This window comes from Halichoerus grypus, chromosome 8 (assembly GCF_964656455.1).
Source record: "Halichoerus grypus chromosome 8, mHalGry1.hap1.1, whole genome shotgun sequence".
NCBI classification, from domain to species: Eukaryota; Metazoa; Chordata; class Mammalia; order Carnivora; family Phocidae; genus Halichoerus; species Halichoerus grypus.
In genome coordinates this window covers 59,182,899-59,192,522 of record NC_135719.1, presented here as the reverse complement: position 1 = coordinate 59,192,522, position 9,624 = coordinate 59,182,899, and the positions used below count along the sequence as shown (strand labels likewise).

At 37.9% G+C, this 9,624-nt stretch overlaps 1 pseudogene; it reads right to left on the bottom strand.

Moving 5' to 3' along the window:
• Window positions 1-5,204: 5,204 nt before the first annotated feature.
• On the bottom strand, window positions 5,205-5,309 carry LOC118522577 (U2 spliceosomal RNA; annotated as a pseudogene).
• Window positions 5,310-9,624: the final 4,315 nt, after the last annotated feature.

The window sequence follows — 9,624 nt, the reverse complement described above, 5'->3', positions numbered from 1 at the left end:
TACTGGGGAGAAAATCAGTGTGTGTGTGTGTGTGTGTGTGTGTGTGTGTGTGTGTGTGTGTGTGTGTTTTAATACCTTGCTTTCCTCCTAGGCCAAATCAACTCACCCATGACCCATGTCATAAGTTCTGTCTGAAAGCCCCATCTATCTGCTTCCCACAAAACAGGCACCCTTCTTGATGGGGACTTTTCTGAGTATCTTTAGCAAAACACCACTTAAATTTACATACAACTGTGAATTTAGAGTTATACCATCTTTCCGTTAGAACTACACCGTTAGTACTACAGTTTATCAGAGTTAGAATTTAAAACATTGAAAATATTTAATAAAGCCAAAGGATCCTGACTTTCAATTTATTCTGTAAATATAATTTTGAACACATTCTTGGCATCAGTCTCTGTGCTGAAATTAGGGCAGGCAGGGTGGCTGGGCAGAGTGAGTGATTAATATAATAGAGTTTCTACCCCAAGGAGCTCATACTCAAGCAGGGAGTCCAACCCATGCATGATTAGCTATAATACAGAGGACACCCTTTAATGCTTGCTTAATCCTACTAGGTTTTAAAAAAGGAATACAATAACCATGTGTAGAGAAGACAGTGTCTTGGATATTGTAAAGGCCTAAGGAGAAACTGTGAGACAAATGCAAATCCTATTCCAAATTCCAGTAGATTAAATGAAAATTAGGGAAAAACAACTGTATATTTATCAAACATCTGGAGAGGAAATAATTTTTTATGTCAAGTAAAAGAAAAAAGCAGATCATAAATGAAGACATTTACAAATGGAACTACTTAACATGATTTTTAAAATATTTCAATATATGAAAAATTTTATTTTTTATTTTTTTAAGATTTTATTTATTTATTTGAGAGAGAGAGAGAGAGCGCATGAGCAGGGGGGAGGGGCAGAGGCAAAGGGAGAAGCAGGACTTCCCCCTGAGCAGGGACCCCTGATGTGGACTCAATCCCAGTACCCTGGGATTATGACCTGAGCCGAAGGCAGACACTTAACCGACTAAGCCACCCAGGCGCCCTTTTTTAAATTTTTTTTTTTATTTTTTAAAGATTTTATTTACTTATTTGAGAGAGAGGGAGAGAGAACAAACATGAAAAATTTTAAACCACCAAAATCAAAATACAGACTACAGACTGAGAAAATAATGTAGCAATTATGATCAACAAAGAATTAACCATTTTTATTTTTTTTTTTTAAGATTTTATTTATTTGAGAGAGGAAAATGAGAGAGAAAGAGAAGGAGCAGGGGTAGGGGCAGAGGGAGAGGGAGAAGTAGACTCCCTGCCGAGCAGGAAGCCTGATACAGGGCTCAATCCCGGGACTCCAGGATCCTGACCTGAGCTGAAGGCAGACGCTTAACCGACTGAACCACCCAAGTGCCCTGACAATTTTTATATATAAAGTGTTTTTAAACAAAAAGTCACAAAGTCCTCAAAAGACAAATGGAGAAAGGATTTAAGTGGATATTTAATAAATAATGGAGTACAATTAATAGACAACTATTTGAAAATTATGTTCAACTTCACTAGCAATCAAAATAATAAAAATTAAATCAAAAAGTTGTATCACATTTTGCTTATTGTATCAGCAAAAGTTTTAAAAGAATATAAACCAGCAGTGTGACACTAGTATATTAAATATTTGTTAATGAATATATAAAGAGATAAATTGGTGAATATTGGGGGAAATATAAGATACAAGTTGGTTTTTTTTTTTAAGATTTATTTATTTATTTTTTTGACAGAGAGAGACACAGTGAGAGAGGGAACACAAGCAGGGGGAGTGGGAGAGGGAGAAGCAGGCTTCCCACTGAGCAGGAAGCTGGGTGTGGGGCTTGATCCCAGGACTCTGGGATCATGACCTGAGCCGAAGGCAGACACTTAACGACTGAGCCACCCAGGCGCCCCAAGATACAAGTTGTTTTATTTTTTTATTTTATTTTATTTTGTTATGTTATGTTAATCACCATACATTACATCATTAGTTTTTGATGTGGTGTTCCATGACTCATTGTTTGCGTATAACACCCAGTGCTCCATTCAATATGTGCCCTCTTTAATACCCATCACCAGGCTAACCCATCTATTCATGTGACTAAAGGTACATATATGAAAAAATACAGTTGGAATGCTGCTCATTGTTCTTTATCCCAGTTTTCTAATTTGTAAAACGGAGAAAAAGAAGTGTATTACTTTCAATATTCTTTCATTATTTAATTTATTTTTCCAAGTTTTCTCTTTTCCCCAAATTTCTGTTACGGTATTGCTTACGCTTTTGAAATGCAAATCTGTAAAATAAGTCTTCAAAGTAAATAAAACAAAAGCCGCTTATATTAAACATAGATTATTATAAAAGAGGGGGCAGTGTAGCAGGGAAGTCTGAGATCAGGGCGAGTCACAGTTCAGGGGATGGTAATAGAAGAGCTGGCAGTCCAGGGCAGGGACCACCAATACAACTTAAGGCATTAGCCATGCCTGGGTTTGGAGCGCAGGCTAGGGGGACCTAGCTGTAAGAATGTGACCCAAGTCAGGGCTGGTGGCAAGGTGTTCAGGTCAGTTGAGGGTGGTACAACGTGATTTATCTGAGAAGGACATCCTGAGCAATGAGATTCCTAGTTGTGATTTATCTCTTCCATAGCTGCATTTTCCATGAAATATTCTGCATCCCCAGTGAAGTTTCTTTCTGCACTTGAATCTAAACAGTAGGCTGTACAGTAATGGAAGCATGGGGGTAAATTAGCACTGGGGAAGGCACCACAGAGAGAACAGAAAAGACCAAGACTTGTAAGATAAAACTGAGACCTATCAGTAGTCAAAGAGCTGGGGAGTAGAGCTGCCTGCATTGCACAATACTCAGAAACTATGCAGTGTTGTGAACAGTGTGCTCCTATTTCAGAATTACTGGAGTGGCTTTCTAAAAATGCAGATTGCTGTGGTCCCAATAGTTTATTTTTGCTTTTGTTTCCCTTGCCTCAGGAAACATATCTAGAAAAATGTTGCTATGGCTGATGTCAAAGAAATTAGTGCCTGTGTTAACATTTCTTTAAATGGAGTTTTATGGTTTTAGGTCTCACATGTAGGTCTTAATCCATTTTGGGTTTATTTCTGTGTATGGTGTAAGAAAGTGGTCTAGTTTCATTCTTTTGCGTGTTGCTGTCCAGTTTTCCCAGCACCATTTATTGAAGAGACTGTCTTTTCCCCATTGTATATTCTTGTCTCCTTTGTCATAGATTGATTGACCATATAAGTGTGGAGAAAAAGGAACCCTCATGCTCTGTTGGTATAGCCACTGCGGAAAACAGTATGGAGGTTCCTCAAAAAATTAAAATTGAAATGCCATATGATCCAGTCATTCCACTACTGGGTATTTACCCAAAGAAAACAAAAATGCTATTTAGAAAATATATATGCACCCCTCTGTTTATTGTAACATTATTTACAATAGCCAAGACATGGAAGGAAACCAAATGTCCATCTATAGATGAATGGATAAAGAAGAGGTGGTATATATGATAAAGAAGAGCTGGTAATCTGTGTCTAATATATATATTTTTTTACTTTGAAGCCATATACATATATATGTATATATATATAATGAGATCTTGCCATTTGCGTCAACATGGGTAGACCTAGAGAGTGTTACGCTAAGTGAAATAAGTTAGACAAAAACCATGCTATATGATTTTGCTTATATGTGGCTTCTAAAAAACAAAACAAATGAATGAACAAACAGAAAAGCAGAATCAGACCGATAAATACACAGAGCAAACTGATGATTGCCAGAGGGGAGGAGTCTGGGTGGTTGGGTATAGGTGAAGAGGAGTGGGAGATACAAGCTTGCAGTTATGGAATGAATAAGTCACAGGAATAAAAGGTACAGCACAGGGAATATAATCAATGGTATGGTAATAACATTGTATGGTGACAGATGGTAGCTCCATTGTGGTGAGCACAGCATAAGGTATAGAGTTGTTGAATCACTATATTATACACCTGAAACTAATGTAACATTTGTGTGTCAACTATACTCATGAAACAGAAAAAAAAAAAAAGGAAAAAAGAATCTAAATAAGTTAAAAAAAAAAAAAGCAGATTGGGAGCCTCATCCAGAACCACTGAATCCCAGTCCAAAGATATGCATTTTATGCATATTCTCAACATGATTCTCATGTACTTCAAAGTTTGAGAACCCTTCAAATATCAGCATATTTAAGAATCATCAGGAAACTGAGGCACTGTGCCTGGGGGACTGTCAAGGTATCTGCATTTTTAGCAAGCATCTTGGGGCTTTGAGGCAGGTGGTTCACATATTGGATTTAGGTAAACGATGTTACAGGTTGTTTGAATAAAGTTAAAAATTGGCAGGAAAAAAAAGAAGCACATGACCTGACTCTCATTAGATAGATCCTAAGCACAGCATCAGAAGGGCATCCAATTCCTTCTTTGTTTGCTTGCTTGTTTGATATCCTAGTCCTGGTGAATTCAATATTTAAATAAACACAATATGAAAACTTTGTGAGAGAATCTTGTCCTTTCCTATTCCCGCACCATCCTTACTGGTTATCATGTAGGTTGTGAACATGCAAAGGAGTGACTTTTGTGAGCTCACTTCTTGAATGTGAGAAGTAATTTCACCAATTGAGCCTCCCAGAACTCTTTCACTGGTGGCTGCAGCTAATGCCTGAGTAAGACGAGGTGTCAAACACCCCCCTTCCATCTGGCTATGCCTGTAAGACTGGACATTAGAGTAAAGTGGGAAGGTACTAGGCTCCCAGAGTTCAATAAATACAAAGAGGAAGGAAAAGAAGAAAGAAAAAAGAAAGTTGAGTTCTCTTACGTCTCCGGAGGGAACTTGTACAAGTGAGTATATCAGTTCTTAGCTATAAGTGGACCTTGATTGTCATTTGTTTGAAGGCAGGCTTGCTGGTGATGGAGATTCAGGGCAACCCGCATCCCAAGACTCTCACAGGGAAAACTTTGGATTTAAAGAAATGTAACAAAGTGGTAATTCAGACTGTGGACAGAAATGTGACATGGGGAGGGGAGGCGGTGGGTAGGCCTCTTTCCTGCCCTCCTCAACACACATGCAAGTTCATACACATTTTAGTTCTGTTATTCTTTCTCTAGAAGACAGGAAAGCAGACACAAAGTAGATACAAAGTGGAACCAGCCTTTTTGGCTTAGGACAATAGGATGTGGGACGATGTAAACTTTTTGGCTACTTTCACTGATTTTGTTAAACTGATAAGAACAGATACTACGCTTGATCTTAGCCAAAAGGCCGAGAAGCGATACTACTTTCACTGATTTTGTTTGAGAAATTTTATTTTTAAATTATTTGTTAGCTACTTTCATTGATTTTGCTTGAGAAGTAGTTTTGTTCTGTTTTAGTCTTTGATTACCATTTCCTATTTGGTCCTTCCTAAATTTTTAGTAACTTAAAATACAGTCATCTGTCTTAGAGGGAATAGAAGGAACGGCGGTGTTTTCCTAAAATATCGTTTAGTTTCACATGTTCCAGGGAAGTAAGACTTTCGAGGGGCTTGGGCGTGCTGGTTGCAGCAGGATCAAAAGAAGAGAACCCAGAAAGGGAAGTGAGATGAGGAGAAAAAGTTGCGGATGCTTTTTATAAGAAATGCTCCCTCTGCCTCCAGCAAGAGGCTCCTGCCAGAATTTTATTTGCTGAAAACTTGGATGGTTTTTAAATTCTGTTTTAATAAGGTTGATTGATTATCTACTTTCAATCCTAATTCATTGTTTTTATGCTTGTTTTTTGTTTGTTTTTGCTTAACAAAGCCACTCAATTGCAGAAGCGGTAGGGACTCAAATCCGTGGTGTATTGAGGCCCTGTTTGTTCTCCCCTCCCTCCTTGGCCCCCAGGCTGCAACTGCAAGGAAGGAGCAGGTATTTGGCCTCAGGCCCAGTTGCTTTCCTTCTGTTGTCAGCAACTGTTTTCTTCTCTCCTAAGCTGATTTTATTTTCTTGCCCTGTTGTCTTAAGTCACACTAATTAACAGTCTTTTTGGTGAAGACCAAGGTGAAAATAGCCTCTCAACCTTCAACTTTTCATAGCTTGTAAATGATCTTCCCTCTCCCTCAGAGGAGCATCAGTCTGTGACATTGATATTTTTGTCCCTGTCTAGTGAGCCTTTTCAATGTCGGTTCCCTGCTGTGACAGCCACGTCAATGCTGAGCATAGGGACTGTCCCAGTCCTCACAGCTGATATTACAGGCTGTCTGGGGCTTCTGGAGACGGCACACTCCCATTGCCTGGTGACGGCTGGACCCACAGGGACTCGAAAACTGCCTGTTTTCCAAACCAAAGACTGGTAGTAAAGTAAGGATCGTCAGCCAGATGCTTCTTCCTGCAAGTGCCTGTCATCGGAGAGCCTCTAGCCCACATACCATGGAATTTATCTGGTAGTATAAATTATGCTCTTGTGAATTCGGGGCATTATGTAATGCTTTAGAGAACTTTTTAGAAAGATGGGGACACTAGGGACTTTTCTACAGTCACAATATATGTGCTTCCCTGACTCTGCAGGAGAGAGAGGTGAACAATGGGATATCTTTTCTTCTCCAACCTTGGTTTGTTTCTTATCATATGTGGAGGTATAAGCAGCTCTATGATTCATGTGAATTTAATAATATAGAATTGAAGCAGGCATTTTCTAACTTGATACTTTTTCCCCTAAAGTTTTGCAATTCTCTCATTTTCATGGTAGCATAGTGTAATGGTTAAACGTGTGGGCTCTGGGTTCAGTTCCTGGCTTGGACACTTACTGGCTCTGTGAACTTGCATAGTTTATGTAAGCTTTATGGTGTCTCAGTTCCTTTTGTTAAAAAGTGGGGGTGTTAATAATTATGCCTGATCCGCGGAGTTGTGAGGATAAAATGGAGTAGAATGGTTGGCATCCTCAGAGACCGGTCTGGCGCATCACAAACAAACATACTGGCATGCCTATCAGAAGAGCCTGTTTTCCTAGGAGACGGGTGCATGCCTCAGTGAATCAGTGCTCTTTAGGGTACAGCCTCCCAGGTTGGATAATGAATTAACTCCCTGATTGGAATCAGAGAAGGATTCTCAAAGGATGGATCCTTGTAGCTGCTTGGGTGCTGATTTCTAAACAAAATGTAAATGTGCTCATTTACATTCCAGGCCAGCCCGTGTCCATCTCCAATACCATCATGTGATTGGAGGCACACTGTAATATTCCAAGAAGCTGACACGATCTTCTGTTGAAACAGTGTTAATTTCAGATTCTAGCTGAGTATACTCAATAACTGTAAATCCCAGAGTTTCCAAGAGTAAGACTAGATGTCTGTGGGTACTCAATCTTTATTCAAAGGCATAACCCAGTTTTCCTTTATACTGGAAAAGATGCCACATATAACATGATGCAGTGTTCTCAAGTATCTAAAGTTTTGGTGAAAAATAGTCTACAGCCAGCCTCTGAGTATTACTATATGTATACTTTAAAATGATTATCTTGATATAAATAATATTGCAAAAAAAATTATTCATTATAATCTTACCACCTTTATCTTATTATATGGTTATAGGATTATATGACACTCCCATATCACATTGCTTTTCTTTTCCATGTTCTTTTTTAATCTTTATACATATACATATGCTTTGTATATTAGAATATAATGTATAATTTTGTATTTCATTCTTACCCATTTAGCCCTGTTGAGCATTTTTTCCTTTTATAACAAAATCCTTATAATTATTCATTTTAATGTATAGATAGATAGCATTCTGCTAGATAAATGTATTGTGTTTTACCATTATCTCCTTTTGGAGTACTAAGGTTATTTTTGTATTATTGTTAACATAACCCTGCAGCATATTTGTGCATAACCCCCTTCCTTTTCTCTGGGACTTTTTTTCTCTAGCCATCAATTTATAAAGTAATAACATATGCATGATTATTATCTAGATTGTCTTATTCTTATAAGCGATTAGCTTCTTCATGTATAAGGCCCTTTCAGAATAGACTCCAGACATTGAGTTGAAGGAGGATATGAAGCATGGAGACTGAGTGTGGATGAAGTCTTCTCCAGGAGAGCCATTTGTTGTCTCTCAAAAAAAAAAAAAAAAAGTATTTTACATGTTCCAGGCACTCCGTTAGGCCCTGAGGATATTATGAGCAAAAAGACATGGTCTTTGTCCCCTTAGAGACTGAATCTAGTGAGGGAGTCATCTTTAATTAAATAATTGCATAAATAGATAACAAATCACACTGCTAACAATAGCTGCAACAATAAAATGTGTGTATGTTTTGAGGGTTTTATTATGGCAAGGACAAAGGGTAATTTTCTGAAGAAGTAATATTTGAGCTTTGTTTTGAAAGATGAATAGAAATTAAATTAGGGGGCCGGGGTGTTTTCTGGGTAGTGGGTAGAGCATTTGACCACAGAATGCTGTGGCAGGAGGGAAAAGGATCATTGGAGATAGGAAATGCTATACCAGGGTAGCTGGAGCACAGATACTAAAGTGTCCTCTGTTTTCTGGAACAAGAAGCTGCATTGCTCTAGAATATTTACTCTGAGTGAGAATGGGGGAATGGATTGATTGCTTTTATTACTTTTTTATTCTGCAAACCTTTCATTGCTGCTGTAAAAACTGATTCTAATATTGGTAAAAGCCTTCAAAATTGCTTGGTGGTCTCTATATGCTTATTAAAAATAATATCCCACTTATAATCTATAAGAAAAAAGTTGTCATATCATTTATATAGCTCCTTTTAAGAAAGGAAATTTACATCTGTGACTTTATGTTAATAAAAAGAATTTCATTTCAAGTTGACTTCTGAGCCAAGCAAAGCAAATATAAATATTCTGGTTGACATCAAAGTTAGATGAATCTCTGTAGAGATTATATATTGCATATGAAAGGAAGTCAAATTGCTTAAATATCTATTTATTATTCTCATAGCTCTCCAATCTAATAACTTCTTCAGTGGTGAATCAACTTTCTAAATGTCAGGACAAATTATGGCTATTTATGACTTAATCTTTCTCTGGGCTATAACAGATTCAAAATGCCTGCACTTTCACTCTGGCATGTAGGCAGTAATGGGTGGAATTTGTTGTGCTTTGGGTCCATACAGATGGATAGATATGCATAATGGTGCGCTATGGCCACCTTCCATCTTCATGGCACTTTACATTTTCTAAAGCATTTTAATATCTCTTACTGTATTAAAAATCCAGTTTTAGAGCTGGAATGGACTTTAAGCTTTAGTTTAAAGGTGTTTTTAACAAAAAGCAATGGGCTTAGAGAATTGTGTTCAAACTGGAGCTCTGTGATCTACCAGCTAAGTGGCTTTGGGCAAGTCACGTAAACTCTGTCACACAGTCACCTCATTTCTACACTGGGGTTAACTAGTACCAAATGTGCAAGATTGGCTTGAGCGATAATTGAGGTCATGAATGAGAAAGGTTCCCAGGAGATGTTTAACCTATATGAATACTTTTAGCAATACAGCACATGGTCACACACAAACTAATATAGGCAAACATATTAGGATACAGTTCCCAGCCAAGTACTACTGGCTCAGTTTTACAGGTGATGAAATGGAATCGGATGGGGACAAGCTG